Source organism: Sceloporus undulatus, chromosome 1 (assembly GCF_019175285.1).
Source record: "Sceloporus undulatus isolate JIND9_A2432 ecotype Alabama chromosome 1, SceUnd_v1.1, whole genome shotgun sequence".
Lineage (NCBI taxonomy): Eukaryota > Metazoa > Chordata > Lepidosauria > Squamata > Phrynosomatidae > Sceloporus > Sceloporus undulatus.
In genome coordinates, this window is record NC_056522.1 from 205,516,356 (window position 1) to 205,534,022 (window position 17,667).

General features: G+C 38.9%; 1 protein-coding gene across 1 annotated transcript in view; it reads left to right on the plus strand.

Moving 5' to 3' along the window:
* The first annotated feature begins 409 nt into the window (after positions 1-409).
* LNPK (lunapark, ER junction formation factor) overlaps positions 410-17,667 on the plus strand; it is a 34,735-nt gene continuing 17,477 nt past the window's right edge. Inside the window, exons 1-2 of the mRNA XM_042470605.1 lie at positions 410-468; positions 7,165-7,205. The gene's annotated coding sequence lies outside the window, so the exon portion shown is untranslated. The remainder of the gene's footprint in view (positions 469-7,164; positions 7,206-17,667) is intronic.

The window sequence follows — 17,667 nt, forward strand, 5'->3', positions numbered from 1 at the left end:
ACAGGTTTTCTCCATTTATTACAATGTAGATATGTAAGACGGGGATAGATTCGGTTGGAGAGGAAATTGTGCATCCCTCCAGATGTCATTGAACTGCAGCTCCCAGCAGCCAATGAGGAGGGAAGTGAGGAAATGCAGTTCAACAACATCTGTAGGACCTTACAGCTTCCACTCATGAATCAGATGATTGGAACTTGGATATCAGCTCACAGCCCACCTACTTCACATTCATTATTTTGCAATCTTTATTTTGCTCTTTTCTTAAAACAATTCACCTAGTATCTGTGCAACAGTTTTTTTTATATTAGTTCCTTTTGGAGACTGGAATGAATTGTGAAATTCAATGTACTCTTGTCTAAATTTTAAATTGGAAATTCTTTCTTTCTCTCCCCCCCAACTCTTTTTCCAGAATTTGGTCTATAAGAACACTTCTTATCTTCTTCTTTTCGAAAAGAACAGAAAGAAATAGTAAGTATAATTTTCCTAGATTTTTTAGGGTACACTGTGAAACCCTAAGTTATATATACTGTATAGATAATTACACTGACAGTTGCCTTGTGTCAGACATCTTGTAGATTGAAGGTTTTATGGCTGACTTTCTCTAAGACTTCAGGAAGCCTACTCAGCCTTATATTCAGCTATAAAATGGAAAGCGAATATAAAATGTGAAGATGAGTAGATTAATTGTTAGGTACTTAAATGCGTTTGAAAGCTGAATACTCAAGTGATTACAGGATAAAAGAATATTTGAATTACTTTTTATTACATAGCAAGTTAAGTGTGATTATAGCCCATTTATATTTTGATAAATGTATTGCATTTTAGATACTCCAGTGTTTTATACCCAGCATGGTTGAAATCTCATTGCAGTTAAGGAAGTATGTATTTTAAGTTATAAAGTATGGATTGTCAGTTGACAGCCCCAAGGTAGCAGCATACTTCAAGGGCCCAGATTCAGCTTCCCCAGTGGCTTCCCTGAGTTCTCTCCCCTCTGTTAACTGAAGACAGTATGTGCCATTAGTGTATGGTAGTCTTAGAATTTCTGCTGTATGCAACATGAAAGTCCAAGGACAAGATTATTTGAGATGTCAGGCCAGCAACCTGCATGCTCAATTCATGTGTGCCCTTCCTGGCTTATTAGAGTTGCCAGGATAGGACGGAAGTTGGGCATTGTCAAAGAGGATGTGTGTTCCAACAGCCTTAAAGCTGGCCATGATAAGATTCTTATAAGGTATATTATTATGCTTTATATGTGGACACATTGAACAAAGAACCATACGAAGATGAACCCCAAATTCTAAAAAAAAAAACAAAACAAAGTGAAAGGTGCAAGAAAAGAGAAATTGGGAAAAATAAATCACCAGAAACAGATGATAGTCCAATTGAACTGCTACAATGCACGCAGACAGAAGCTACTCTAATGCTAACTAATGTATGTTAACAAATATGGAAAACAAAACAATGACCAACAGATTGGAAACAATCAATATATATCCCAATCCACAATAAGGAAACACAAAAAATGCAGCAACTATAGAACCTATGTAAACAAAATTATGCTCCAAATCCTGCAGCATAGACTCCAGTCATACATGGAGAAAGAAATCCCTGAGGTGCAAGTGGGGTTCAGGAAAAGAAGAGGCACTAGGGATCACATTGCAAATATATAATGGCTACTGGAGTGCACAAAGAAATTCCAGAAAAAAAAATATTACCATGTGCTTTATAGACAATAGCAAATCATTTGACTATATAGATCATGAAATGCTATGAGTGGCTTTTAAGGCCATGAGAGTGCCACTATATCTGATAGTCCTGATGAAAAATCTGTATGTAGAACAAGAGGCTACTGTTAGAACAAAATTTGGAAAAACAGAATCGTTCCCGTTGGCAAAGGGGTCAAAGTTGCACTCTATCACTCTATTTATTCAACTTGTATGCAGAAAATATAAGAAAAAGCAGGTTTAGTCCCAGAGGAAGGAGGAATGAAGATAGGAGGAAGGAACATTAACAATCTAAGATATGTGAGTGACACCATAATACTAGTAGAAAACATCACAGATTTGGAACAGTTACTTAGGAAGGTCAGAGAAAAAAGTGCAAAGGCAGGCTTAATGCTGAACATAAAGAAAACAAAAATAATAACCACAGAAGACATACATGAATTCAACCTAGACAATCAGAAAATAGAAATAGTCAAAGAGTTCCCATACCTTGGATCAAACATTGATCAGAATGGAGACTGCAGTCAAGAAAGAAGACCAGGAATAGGAAGGGCAGCAGTGAAAGAATTAGACAAGATCCTAAAGAGTAAAAGTATACAACTGAGCACTAAAGTTAGAAATATTCAAGCCATTGTATTCCTCATTAGCATGTACGAATGTAAGAGCTGGATAGTGAAGAAAGCAGACAGAAAGAAAATCAACTCATTTGAGATGTGGTGTTGGAGAACAGTGCTGACAATACCATGGGTGGCCACAAAGACAAACAAATACATCCTAGAACAAATCACACTTGAAGCCAAGATGACGAAACTGAGGCTGTCATACTTTGGACACATCATGAGAAGCCACAGCTCACTGAAAAAGATAATAATGCTAGGAAAGGAAGAAGGTAATAGAAGGAGAGGAGGAACAATGCCAGATGGATGAACTCAATCAGGGAGGTCACGGGAATGACTTTAGAGGACTAAGCAGAGCAGTGTGGAGGATAGGGGATCTTGGAGATGTCTCAACCACAGGGGCACTATGATTCGGGGTCGACTTGAAGGCAGTTAATAACAACATTGAATTGGATTCTGCTCAAATTGCGGAATTGTCTTAAGTATCCTTGTTCAGGTCACCATGCTTTAGCATATTGTCATAGTTCTACTTCTGGGATTTCTGAAAGAGATTTATTACCCAAATCCATTTCAGTCTAACTTGGTGACCTGCTTTAGGGCATGGTCAGTCTTGGTACTTTGTCAAATGACCTATTCTGGGAAAAGGAGTAAATGTGGCCTTGTTTATTTTCTTGGATTACTCAGTTCTGTTGGCCATGGTATCTCATTGGGCATACTTGGAATGAGACTGGAGACATTGTTTCTCAGTTTCTCAGTGGCTGTGACTGTTCTGGGCATCTACCACTCCACCCCATAATCACTGCTGGGCATGATATTCAAGAGTTCTGTCTTGTCCCCATGTATTTTAGCATTTTGTTTATAGCAAGATATTGTACAGCAATGTACAAGTATGCCCAGTAGCATAAGTAGCAGCTGTTGGGTTAGGTTTTCTAGATATTTTATATGAAGTTTGCTCAATACGTAAATGATACTCTATACATCTGATACTAGAGCTTGTGGTATACAATGGAGATGTAGTTAAAATATAATGAAATCCAAAATCCAAAAGCAGTGATACCTTTATTGGTCTAACTGCAATGTATAAAATAAATTATGCAAGCTTTTGAAGCTTCATGACCTTCTTCGTCAGGCAAAGATGTTAAAAGTCATACAATAAAACTTTTCCAGGGGAAAAATGGTGACAGTATTCTGTCTGAGATTTTGTATGTGAAGATGGTTTTAAGGGATTTCAATACAGGCAGAGGCCACTCCTTTTGTTGATCATGTGAGGATTAGAGACAAAAATGAGTAAAAACAGGTAATAAAATTTAAACTCCAAGAAGTGATGGTTGCCAGGTTTTAAAACAGTGATTCTCAACCTTCCTGATGCCGCGACCCTTGAATACAGTTCCTCATGTGGTTGTGACTCCCAACTATATAGGAGCAGTATCTTGGTTCCTAAGACCATTGGAAATATGTCTTTTCCAATGGCCTTACGCGACCCTGTGAAAGAGTCTTTCGACCCCCCAAAGGGGTCCCAATCCACAGGTTGGGAACCACTGTTTTAAAAGGAAATTAGAGAAACTTGTGGCTAAAGCCTTCAGTGGCTTGCTGCTGCCTAGGTATTATCTGCACTAGTAGATGCTTCTTGTTGTCATTTGTAAATAGAAGGGTGCTGTTACCTCATACCCTGATTATGGTCTTCCCTAGGCATTTAGTGGACCACTACATGAGCAGAATTGATAACTTTATGGACTTTGCTCCTTTTTAAGCCACTTTTAGCCCACTTAGTAACCCATCTGAATTTGATAGCTAAGTAGGCTTGAGCTTGATTAGTTCTTGAATGGAAGAATATCAAGGATTTCCAGAGAAAGAATCCCTGCATACAGCTACTTATTATTATTATTATTATTATTATTATTAACCTTTATTTATAAAGCTACGAAGATCTGCTGTCTGTCAGAGTTGACCTAGGTGGATGAAGAGTCTGGACTCATCAAAGGATCATCCAGAACAACATTGGCTTGGGGTCTGAAGACAGAATAGGGTGATGGTGAAAATCATACCCCTTCTATTAGTGACATACCCTGCTTGATCAAAAGCCATTCAGTGAGCAGATTAGGGTTCCATTTTGGATCTTTTCTCCTCTATCTGCTCACCTAGAAACAAAGCAGGGGAGTGACTATGTACATGTCTCAGGTGCACTGTTTAGTCAGTGATATAAAACCCTTCAAAGCCATGGTTCTCAAGTATTGGCCATACAGATATTTCTGTATTTTAGCACCCAGAATGTCTGATCATGGTATAGTAGTTTGAATGTTGGACTAGGACTTCAGGAGAAGTCTTTGGATACTCACTTGGCCCTGGCAACAGACTGGGAGACCTTGGGCAAATCACACTCTCAGAGAAGGACAAATGGCAACCCCGCTCTGAACTAAACTTGCCAAGAGAAGCCCCAAATTGGTTTGTCTTAAGGTTGCCACAAATCAGAAATGACTTGAAGATACACAACAGGGATGTAGCCAGGATTTTGGGAAGGGGGGGGGGGGCCCAATAAGTGGCCCCAATTTTAAGGGGGGTGGGGTCGGGGGGGGCGCCGCACACACCATTCATTGTATCTAACGGAAGGGGGGGACAGGACCCCAAGAACCCCCCCCCCTTGGCCACGTCCCTGTACACAACAACAACACTTGACCACTGGCCACGCTGGGAGTTGCTGTCAAAAACATGGGGGGTGGGAGGAGATTGAGAGGCATTGCTTTGAATTGTTCATAAAGCTTTACAGCAAAGTTACATCAATTAATCCATAAAATTAAACTCTGACTAAACCTATGTCCCTAAAATATTTTCAAACAAATGCCTTCCAGTATGGTCTAACTACCTTTTGCAACTCTTAGACTATACAAAATAATTTGAAGTTGAACACAGCCTGGGACTAGCATGAACCAACTTATTTTGGCCTGTTGAAGATTGCCATACCTTTAATTTAGAATAATATTTGCTAGCATCAAATATGATTAGTGATTTGTGAGAGTGGATCTTGAAGCTGATATAGTAGAAATGATGTTTAAAAGAATTTTCTATATTGCAATTGTTGAGCAAGTTAAACAACTAAATGGAGTTTGCTTCTTTTAGTCGAACTTCAGATAACATAATGAATGTTACTCAAAAATGGAGTGTTACCATGACACTAAGAAACTTTCTGTTAAGGATATCTTCTAAATTGCCTCTGGGAAGGCAATTTGGGCTGGGGAGATAAAGTTTGGGCTTGGCTTTAAGTTCTGGAATGGGCATTCTTTTATCTTTTAAAGAGGGCAGATGGAATCATCACAGACTGCCTCTTATTCTGGAAGCAGAATGGGCTTCCTATGGAGGAGAACTGTGATTTGAAAGCTGTCTCTTGCAAATTATCTTTCATGCTGGTGGTTAATGGTTAAAATCCATTGTGGTTTAGAAATACATACTATTATGTATATGTGTAACAAGTCTTTAAAAGGTAGGTTGTAGAAGTTCTAGTTCATTTATGCCCTTCTTCCAAGGAACTGAAAACAGCACATATTGTGGTAACCCCTTTGTCCTTACAGCAGCTGAATATGCTGACCTAGTGAGACTGTTGGTGAAGTGGAGATTTGAGCTTGACTCAATGTCTAATCCTCCAAAATCTAATCAGTACGCTACATTAACTCACATATCTAACCAGTCCATTGCCTTTGGATACTTTCTAACTAAATACTTATTTGAATAATGTGATCATGCCTGTGGCATAAACATGGTAAGCAAGAAGGCTGTGTTCAGTAATGAGTCTTGAAACTTGCTGTTCTTCTCAAACAGTTGTTAAAAATTTAGTACAGTGGGTCCTTGGTATCCACTGGGGTTTGGTTCCAGTATCCCCTGTGGATAACAAAATCTGTGGATGCTCAAGTCCCATTATATACAAAGGCACAGTTAAATGTATCCAGGCTTGTTTATTTGAATTTATATATTTTGGGGAATATTTTCAAACTGTGGATGCTTGAATCCATGGATAAAAAAATCTGTGGATACGGAAGGCCAACTGTATTTAAGTAGCACCATTTGTGTTCCATGCTCTTCCTACTGACTTGTTTTCAATAGAACTGTACAGTATTCTTACTGCTTTGATGGCTTACTTCATTAAAGTTTTTAAAATTTTTAAACTTGTTGAATTGATTCCATGAGAAATCCCATATTAAAAAAAACTTTCAAAATTCAACTTTTTTCTTTCTTTTTCCAATCTGTTAAGGGAAGATGTCATAACACTTTAATACAAAAGTGTCCCTTCTCTTTCACCATAATTCTTTCTGACTAGAAGTAATTTCTTGAATAAAGCAGGATTTATTAACCTACAAGCCTTACCGGATTGAATCTCTGATAACGCATGTTAATTTGAGGATTGATTTTTAACACTTTAAAGCTTAGAGCATTGTTTAAATTTAGGCTTAATACAGTTTTTATTAAGTGTCATGTCTGTATCAGCAACTTCCCATCAATTTTTGCCTTGTCCGTTGAAGCTCTTACAATAGGTCAAAACAATTTTAGTTCTAATAGCAGCTTGATGGATAAAGTGTTGCATAAAATCTTTTAGAAGCCTTCATAATTCACTACACTTGATTGCAATAAAAATGAAACGTTGATTGTGAATGGTAATGAGTCTTACAGAACTCTCTCATTAATTAGCCGGAAGACAGAGGAATAGCTAATGTTCTGTTGAAACTTTGACCAATAGATGGGGAAAATATCCTCAGTCCAAATGCTAAGTGTGGATATTTTATCGTTTTGATATATAGATACATTTGACTTTTCACATTAATTTAAATATTTTCTAGATGAAGCCTTGGAAGACCTAAAATCCCAGAAGAAAAAAATAGTAAGTGTGTGTGTTCTTAAATGTGTTAGTTTGAAATGTTATTTGTATATCTCACCTGTTTAACTATAATATTTATTTTGGTTAAATTGAGCTTTGTTAGGTTATGCAGTACGCCCATGTCATACGTGGGCGCGCTTTACGCGGCTTCCAGCATATGGGAGCACTGTATTATTGCAACACTATTTGATTATTTTGATTATTTGATTGACATTATTGTCCTCTGAAAGACTAACTTGGCATTGTATTCATGAGAATGTGATGGCAGTGTATTTGCCACAATTGTAAGTCTTGGGATATAGCTTCTAGTCTCCAAGCTTTCTCTTGAAATGAATTGTTAATTTAAAAAAAAAGAATTAAAATTTATTTTTATTCTCCTCCTCCACTCTAAAAAGGCTCTAAAAAGTACGTGTAGACTTCCAGTTTAAAAGGGCACATCATAAAAGAAAAAAGGGCTTGCAGCCTTTGTAGGGCTGATGGTAAGACCCTGCTTTCCATGTCCTCTCTCCCTGCTAATAGCTGGGCTGCTGGGATTAATGCCACAGATGATTGTTTTGGTGTCTGAGAAAACTGCCTAAAAGCAGTTTTGATGTATCTTTATAATGCATTCAAAATAATTTTTACTGCATTAGTAACCCAGCCCTTGTCTTCAGAAGTGGTCCATATGTACAAGATGGAATGCAGGACAGTAAGGTTTTAAATGATATATATTATCATTACCCTTGAGGTAATGTATAATTAATAAGTTTCAGAGTGTTCCAGTCTGGTATATTTTGAAAAGTTGGCAAGATGTCCGGATCCAAGCACTGTCATCCAATTTTATTTCTTTTCCTAAATTCAGCTTGTCCTCTAAATTTCTTATACCACAGTGTTGTGTAGCATAGTTCATACATGGGTCACGTGTAGCAGAAGGATCATCTGATAAGCAAATTCACCAGTACAAATATTTTCTGAAAGCAGCATTTGTTCATTAGCTTCTGTATACAGCTGGATTCACTGTAGTATTGGTCAAAGCATTCTGGATATTCACATTCCGATATCCCTTGGGTTTCTTAGCAAGGAATATTGTTCCACTAACTTCATTATGAAATTTTATTGAATATTTTTCGAAAAGGTAGGCTAAGTGATCAAGTAATGTGAACATATGTATTGTATTATGTGCTTTGTAAGCTGTATAATAAGCAGGATATAAATGAACAGCAGATACTTGCTTTGTGTTCAAGTAAACGCTTAATTTTTTTACAGTGGGCCCTTCCCTTATGTGGGGGATCCGTTCAGGACCACCCTGCATGTAAGGCAAAAATGTGTATGCTCGAGCCCCATTGAAAACAAAGGGGCTCGTAGCGCGGTGCACATGCCATTCTTTTTATTACAGTGCGACTTCAGCATAAGCTGAAAGCCGCGTATGGCATGCCCAGTTATGATGTGGGTGCACTGTAATAGGAAAAAAGCACAGGACAATTAAAACACCAGTTAATCTATTGTGGAATTAGACTTAAAACTGCTGAATAGTGAGCAGTCCTCAGTGAAACCCTAACAGGGATTCATCCAGGCAAAGCTGGCCACAGCTTCCTTAAGATATTTGTATCACATCTTCACCTCTTTGTAGCTGGTCTAATAAAGTATATAGCAGTAGTGAGAATTCATTTATCTAAAATAGCTGCTCAGAAAGCATGAAAGTTGTATAAAAGCATGCAAGTGTTTTTACAGAAAGAGAAACAGTAAAAGAGAGAGCAAATTGGAAAAATTCATGTGCTCCTGCATGAATGTATTTTTTCCTTGCTGTTTAACTGAATTTATTTTGAAGAGAAATGTGGAAGTGAAGTTTAAGGTATCAATAGAGCTTAACAGAACTGCTGAGCCTTAGCAGCTTAAAACTGTGTTTATGTTTCTGTGCAGTTATTGTAATTGTTAGTTAAACAATTTAGATCGTGTGCCTGTATTGTTAAACTGTGAGTCTATCATGTTGTAGTAGAATTTGCAGGTTTTTTTTTTTAATGGTGGCACTATATGAATCTCAGCAACATCTGGTTAAAGGATATACATTAATACAAGCATACATGTGTGTAAAATAATTGGGTAATCCCCCATTGTTTCAGTGGGCCTCTACACTGGTCATGTGCTGGTGTCTTCTGCGTATCCTTGCTGTTTAAGCTAACTGAGAGGGGTTGTTTGGCTGTGGTACTCTGGAGCTCTTTTGCCAGGGTGTGTGCGCTTGGTGCTTTTTAAATATTAAATTCCATGCAAAAATCCAGACTTTCACAGGTGCCCTGGTGGCACGGTGATTAAATGCCAGTACTGCAGCCATTCACAACCACATGGTTATGAATTCAATCCCAGGCAGGGCTCCAGGGTCCACTCAGCTTTCTATCCTTCCGTAGGTCGCTAAAATAGGAACCCAGCTTGATGTGGGCAATTAGCTTACCCATTGTAAATCACTTAGGGAGTGCTTAGGTGCACTGATAGGCTTTATAGAAATGTATTTGCTAATGCTATTGACAGTATTTTTTAAAAAGAAATCTGTGAGTTTGAAGTCTTTCATGGCTGGCATCCATAGTTTCTGTGGGTTTTTTCTGGCTATGAGGCTGTGTTCTAGAAGAGTTTATTCCTGATGTTTCACCAGCAGCTGTGGCATCTTCAGAGAATCCTGGCATGGAAGAGAGTGGGGTATACTGTATATACTGTTTGTTGAGAGGAAGCAAAGCGACCAAGAAAATCCAGCAAATGCTGCACTCAGTGAAGGACAGGAAAGATCCTCTCATGGCCACAGGAGTTTACCGCATTTCGTGCAGCTGCGGACAAGTCTACACAGGGACCACCAAATGCAGTGTTCAAACATGAATCAAGGAACTTGAGAGATACTGCAGACAGGGTCATCCAGAAAATCAGCAGTAGCAATACACATTATAAACCATCCTGGGCATAAAATGCTGTTTGGAAACACTGAAATTCTGGACCATGCCAACAACTATCAAGCAGAATGCACAGGGAAGCCACTGAAATCCATAAACACCTGGACAACTTCAACAGGAAAGAAGAAATTCTTAAAATAAACAAAGTTTGGCTGCCAGTCCTGAAAAACACCAAAATCAAGACCCAGCAAATGCAAATGAAAACCACCCAAGGTGAGGGGGGTTTCTCAGCAGAAAATGGATCATTAATTAAATAGACTCCCCAAGGCCTTGCCATTCAACAACAGAACAATACACAGATTAACATGTTAGTCACTTCCTCTCAACCAACAGTATATATAGCCCACTCTCTTCCATGCCAGCATTTCCTGAAGATTCCAGTCACAGCTACTGGTGAAATGTCAGGAATAAACTCTTATCGAACATGGCCTCATAGCCCTAAAAATCCACAAAAACTTAGAAATCTCTTTTTAATGCCTTCAGCAATGTCTTTGTCATTTATGTGTGTTTTGTGTCAGGTCACTCTACAGGTGGATATTGCAGGGTGATGGAGAAATCCCTTAAATTATGATCTAATGCTGTGGATTTGTAATTGAAATGTAAGTCCAAAATGTGTTGTAAAAATATGTCCAGTGAGTTCAGTTTTTTCAGGGCAGATGTGGCCTGCAAAAGGCCCCATGATAGAAGTATAGTGAGCTCTCTAGATTTACTGGGATTAGGGGCATAGGACCTCCATGAAACTGCAAATAAAAAACCCATTATTTTTTTTTACCTGAGAGAACACTCCTCTAGGAATCTCTAGGTCCTCCAGTGTGTCTATTGGCAAAAGTTGACAATAGAGTCCTGCTAGAGGGCCTAGAAATTCCTAGACAGAACATATTAATTAAATCCATGAATAATGAAATCCACAAGTCAAAGCCACAAATGTTGAGGGGCAACTGTAGATTAAATAATTAACCATTTTATGAATTAAGAAACCACATATGGTGTAAGACCATAAAAACCAGTTTGAAGACAGTTGTGTTAAACTGTTTCTTTGTTGTTTTTGTGTGCTTTTAAGTTGTTCCCCACTTACGGTGACCATGAGAATATCATGGGGTATTCTTGGTGAGATTTGTTCAGAGGAGGTTTGCCATTGCCTTCCTCTGATTCTGAGAGAGTGTGACTTGCCCAAGATCATTCAGTGGGTTTCGTGGCTGAGTTGAAAATTGAACCCTGTTTCTACTCGGAGCGAAATGTCTTCCAAAGAGCTGCTAATCTAGCCATAGAGGAAATGGGTGATCACACTTGATAAAGTCTTCTCCCTTGTCATCTCCTTCCATATCTCTTTCAAATGAGCCCTTGGAAGGAAGGCCTTAAATACTGATCTCAGAAACATTCTGTCATGTATTAGGCTCCTTACGTATATATGTATGGATCAAGGCAAGTGTCTGAATAGGTATGAGTAATGAGGGAATTGAAAGAGTTAAGAGTTCCCATACCCTGGATCAAACATTGTACAGAATGGAAACTACAGCCAAGAACTCAGAAGAAGACTGTAAATGGGAAGGGCAGCCATGAAATAACTAGACAGGATTCTAAAGAGCAAATATAAACAGATGAACACTAAAGTTAGTATTGTTCAAGCCATTATATTCCCTATTGCAAGGTACAGATATGAGAGCTGGACAGTGAAGAAAGCGAATAAGAACAACTCATTTGAGTTTTGATGATGGAGAAGAATGCTAAGGATACTGTGGAGAGATGAAAAGACAAACAAATGGGTCCTTGAACAAATCAAACCTGAAATCTCCTTGGAAGCCAAGATGACGATGATGACGATAACGATGACGATGACGATGACGATGATGATGATGATGATGATAATAATAGGATTTATTTATATGCCGCCCAATCACTGGGAATCCGGGCGGCTTACAACAGAGGGGATAATAGACAGTTCCCTGCCCTCAGGCTTACAATCTAAAAGACACGACACAAAAAGAGAAGGGAATGGTGAGGGGGGGAGGTGATCAGGTCCAGCATTCTTCTCTCCCTCTGAGGCCTGGACCAAGGCAGATGGGCCAGCCTATTCTTCCCCTCATAGGCCTCCCTTGTAGTCTCTCCGTCGTAGGCCAAAGGATGACAGTTATGGAGGGAGGAGCCTCTTTCTTCAGGCTAACCCCGATGGAGCTGGGCCATCCTATTCACTCCCTCCCAGGCCGAAGGATGACAGTTAAAGAGGAAGGAGCCTCTTTCTTCAGGCTAGCCCTGATGGAGCTGGACCAGCCTATTATCTCCCTCTCAGGCCGAAAGATGACAGTTAAGGAGGAAGGAGCCTCTTTCTTCAGGCTAGCCCTGATGGAGCTGGGCCAGCCTATTCAAGATGATCAAATTGAGCCTGTTGTACTTTAGCCATATAATGAGAAGACTTGACTCATTAGAAAAGACAATAATGCTAGGAAAGGTAGAAGGCAATAGAATGAGAGGAAATGTGTACATAGATTCAATTAGGGAGGTCATGGGTCTGAATTTCCAGCACCCAAACAATGGCGGGCAGGGGGTCTTGGAGATGTTTCATCCCCAAGATTGCCATGAGTTGTGGTCGACTTGAGGGCAGCTAACAACAACAAAATGTGGGGCATTGCTTTTAATCTCATGGAGGAACACCCAGAGAACATTTTTGTACATCACTGACTGGTTGCAGTTTAATATGAACTTTTTAGTTTGGGGTCTACAATCCTCACTTTGAGGATATTTTTACATTTTACATTTTTACTGATTCAAGAGAGCTACATCTATACACATAATTGCAAAAATCATTTTGTTTACAGTTTAGGATGTACTTGTTTAACCCACTCTTAGATACCCTTTCCTGTGCTGATAGCTGCCTTTCTCAAGATCTTTTTACCTTTTCCTCTGTCCTGTTTACCACTACCTATGTACCACCAGATTTAGGCTCCATTTTCTCATTCTTTTTTTCTGTTGACAACAGCCACATACCATCTTCTCCTTTCTCTTTCTTTTTGCATCTTTCTTTTTTTTTTTCTTTGTGGATAGGTAAATGTTTCCCTTGGTTCCAGCTTTGTACACAGTGTTATTATCATTTGAAAATGATTTCTGCCCAGATTTGTCGAACTCACTGCCACTATACCTCGTTGTTCCTTAAATCTACTCATAGTCATTGCCACCTATATTTTAAACATCTTCTTGTAAGCTGTTTTTTTTTTTGTAGGCTTAGGCATCAAATGGAACAGCACCACCCAAAACAACCCACTTTTACAGAAAGGAATTCAGTCACTAAATTTGGATGGTTTACATAAATACAAGGTGATGGTCTCTGAGAGTTTGAGAGATAAGGTTACTGTTTGTAACCTTCCCTCAGCACAAACACCCTAATTACAATTTTATTCTTAATGGTTTCTTTTACACTAACCAAACCCATCTTCTCCAGTTCCACAGCTGAACTATATCAATCCGCAACAGTCATCCCAGAAAGAATATTTTTAAATGTTTTAAAACTAGGCAGAACTTTCAGCTAGATATGGTTTAGGGCTTCTCAGATCAATCAGAATTAACTTGCTTAATCCAGCCCCCAATTATGAATTTTGAAGTAACTATCTCATTTTTAATCAGCATCTGGAGCCATGCAATGCCTGGAGTTTCTGGATGAGAGGGATTATCTAGATCCATTTCAGTGTGATTTCAGGCCTTGTTTACTGGTCTCAGGATATAGACAGTTTTGGTCACATTGGTGGATGACCTGTGCTTGGAACTAGACAATGGGAATGTGTTCTGCTGATTCTGCTGGACCTTGTAGTGATTTTTGAGACCATTGGCCATGGTGCCCTTCTGGGCTGCCTTCTGGGATCCCCCACATAAGCCGAGGGTCCACTGTACTGGCTATGAACATATAGCCCTATATTGGGTCTGCCTGTGCTTTGACATTTTCTGGGGAGGTCTTTGTCTCTTTCCATCCACTCTCACAGGATGACAACACAGGAGAGGGTCTTCACAGTAGCTACTCGTAGGTTCTGGTTTTTCCTTCCTAGGGAAGTTAGACTGATGCCATACCTGCTGTTCTTTTATAGACAGGCAAAGACCTTTTTGTTCCAGTCGGTCTTTGATGGCTAATTGCTCAGGGAGAAGGACCTTTCAGAATGTGCTGTACCCCTTTTTTAAATTGTTTTTTTTAATTGCAATACTTTTAACTATTTCTAATTATATTTTTAATTTTTATGTGATAGGAATTTTAAAACTGTAACCATTTTAACCTTTTAAAGCTGCCTTGAGTCACAGACTGTGAAAAGGGTTGGGTATAAATAAATATGACAACAACAAGCATCATTGTCATTTGTCAACAAGTAACCATTCCATTTTACAGTGTAAAAAAAGTCACATTATGGAGTTTTCCTGTTTCTATTTCTTTATAAGTAAATATACCTCCTTGTATTGAACTGCTTTGAATTAGTGTAGTATTTTCTTCTTCATTCATACAACATAGGATCTGAGAGAGATGGGTGTAGGGACAGTGGGAAACACTCCACATTCACAGAGAGGTTCAAGTCCTTGCCCAAGGATATAGGCATCTCTCCACATGCAGCTAGTAATAGTGAACTGGGAAGATGAAAAAAGTTTCTTCCAAACTCTGCAAGATTTGCAAGGCAGAACCTACAGAATTACATTTTGTGGGAAGATGCAAAACAAACTCTAAAAATTGGATGGGTAAACATCAGGTGAACAGTTTCTGTGATTCTGATCATATTGACTGAGAAATCTGAAAGGAATGGGGTGTGTTATATGGGTTGACTTGTTCTTGTACAGTATGGCCTTTTAAATGTATTAGAGAAAACAATTAGTTTAGTCTTTTGATAAGGAGCTTTGAAAGGGCAAAAATGTTTTGTGGAAATGTTCTTAGTAACTTAGGAGGATGAAAACCTAAGCTAAAAAGGTCAAGGGAAATACTGTTTGTGAGCCAATGAATTTTCTTGACCTTTCCTGTGTAGGTTTAACTTTCCAGAAACACATCTTCCACATGCTAGTTACTTGAAGAAAAGCTTTTCCTCTGTATGTAAATTTTGCACCATGGCTTTGTCACAGAGACTGTTTAGTGCAGCAACAAAATGTATTCAGTGATCTCCACCATTCCTTTCGGTTGGCATGTATGTTATGTATATGATCATTCTTTTCTGCTAATCTCCCCCACTTCATGGTTTGTTGGTGTCAAAACTATGAATGACAGCCATCTTTTTGACAACATATGATCACTGCAAGGATATCAAGTGTATAGTCAATGTGAGATCAGTCACTATGGTGTTCGGATTGAGATTTGCACTCATTGAATTTCAACTTGAACTGAAGGATGAGACCAGCAATTTCTAACAATATCTCCTTCCTTCAACACTGCTTCTCCCTTTGAAAAAAGCTGCCCTTTCTTTTAGGAACGAGGTGTGTGGAGATGGTTAAATCTTTAAATCAGAACTGTACTTCTGGGACATTTTAGATCGTGACATATGTTCCCTGTGTACCTAGTTCATATATAAAAATGTGTGCATTTTAGCTGCCATCACCAAAGTTCATCAGCATGGCAGAAATTCTGTGTGTGGGGAGGGGGAGGCTTTTTGTCACTGCACCGCTGAGATATTTTTTACTGCCAGGGTAGACTTCCTGGTGAGCCAGCATAGTGTAGTTGTTTGAGTGTTGGACTACAACTTTCGAGACCAGGATTTAGATCTCCGCTTGGTCTTGGAAACCCACTGAGTAACCTTGGTCAGGTCATACACTCTCCATTTCAGAAGAAAACAATGGCAAACTCCCCTTTGAACAAAGCTTGCCCATAAAAACCTGTGATAGGGTTATCAAGTTGGAAACGACTTGAAGGCACACAACAGTAACAAACAACAGAGCTTCATGTGAATTGAGCGGGAAGAGGAGTCCAGTGCCCAGTGCCCACTTCCTTCACTCCTTTAAGGTTTCCCATCTTGTTGTAAAGTGGCATTAAAAGTGAGGGAGGTAAAACTGGTGAAATTTCATCCACCCTGGAGTGGAAACCTTTCTGGAACTTGTTCATTTCATGCACTGAAGGAACCCTTCAAATCTAACCCACTGTAAACTAAATTGTTAGTTGGGGAATAACTAGCTAGATTTTAGTTTAGTTTAGTTAGTTCTAAACCATAATAAGAACAGCATTTGCATCTTAACTTCTCAGTAGTTAAGAAATTAAGAACAGTGCACACGCTCTTGTGAATTCTCTCCCTCCCCCAGTTTGGTTCAGTGTTGACCATAGTGTGTATCTTACACAGCTTCAGTCATGGGTAATATTAACCAAAGTTAACTTTGAGTTTGAAATTAGTGCATGAAGTTGGTTTGCAAAAACATTTAAAACCAACTGGGCATTCTGTCTCTGTAACCATAACAGTAAATATGTGACCTGATATCGCTGTAAAGCCTCTCTAGGTTTATGAAGGTGTTTATCTGTCATTTAGATAGTGGGTACGAACATAATACCATGAAATAGAAACCCACTTATACAATGCACTTCTCTGTTGAGTTGCAACTTAAAATACCATTCTCAGCCAGAGCAGATATTTCAGATCCACTTTGAGTGTGGGTAGAGAAGCACAAGAGACAATCCACATTCCTTTTATTACCAACCACATGGAAAGGCAACTCAGCTACTGAGAAGAACGCACTAAGGAGTTGTGTACTGAGTGTATAAGACCATCCCTCTTGCTGTAGCTCTAGTTGCTACTGTAAGAATTTAATATTTTCAATATTGAGGTAAACTTGCCATCTGAATATGCTGCCAACCTGGTCCTTAAGACTGACTGGATGAGGTCATTTTTGCTCAATGATTACTTTATTTTGTTAGTTGTGAAGATGTCGCTTACAGCAAAATCTTTTAAAATGTTTTCCTGCTTTTCAGATGGCAGAAACTGTGGTTATGTGGAATAAGATGCTATAGTTTAGAGCCCTCCCTTTAGTGTAGGGTGTATTGACATTTCCCTAGGCTAAACAAAGATTATTATAATTTTAGGGTTGCCATAATTGTCCACTTTTACCAGGGACAAAATGTGGAACAAATTCAAGACCAAACTGTAGGACAACTGCAGGACAAAACTCAGCCCAAAATGTAGGACATTGAAGAAAAATGGTGGACCTTAAATGTCCTACATTTTGAGCTGAGTTTTGTCCTGCAGTTGCCCTACAGTTTGGTCTTGAATTTATCCTACATTTTGTCCCTGGTAAAAGTGGACAATCACTAATATGCCATATAATAAAATTTTATATGGTAGCCAGGATATGAATGAAACATTCTATGATGGCGAAGCAGTGAAACAACTTTAGGCTTGATCTGAAAATAAATATTGCATGTTTTTCATTCCTCCACCTATAAGATTTCTGCTTTTTCCCAGAAAAGGAGAAATACATTTCTCACCAGTAGATTCAAAACACCCAGAAACACTGTATCTGTAGGTGTGGAAGGCACTGTCCCCCATTCCTTGTCAATTGATTGTGCTGCCTAGAGCTAATGGAGTGCAACAAGATCTAGAGAGCCATAAGTGTCCCACCGC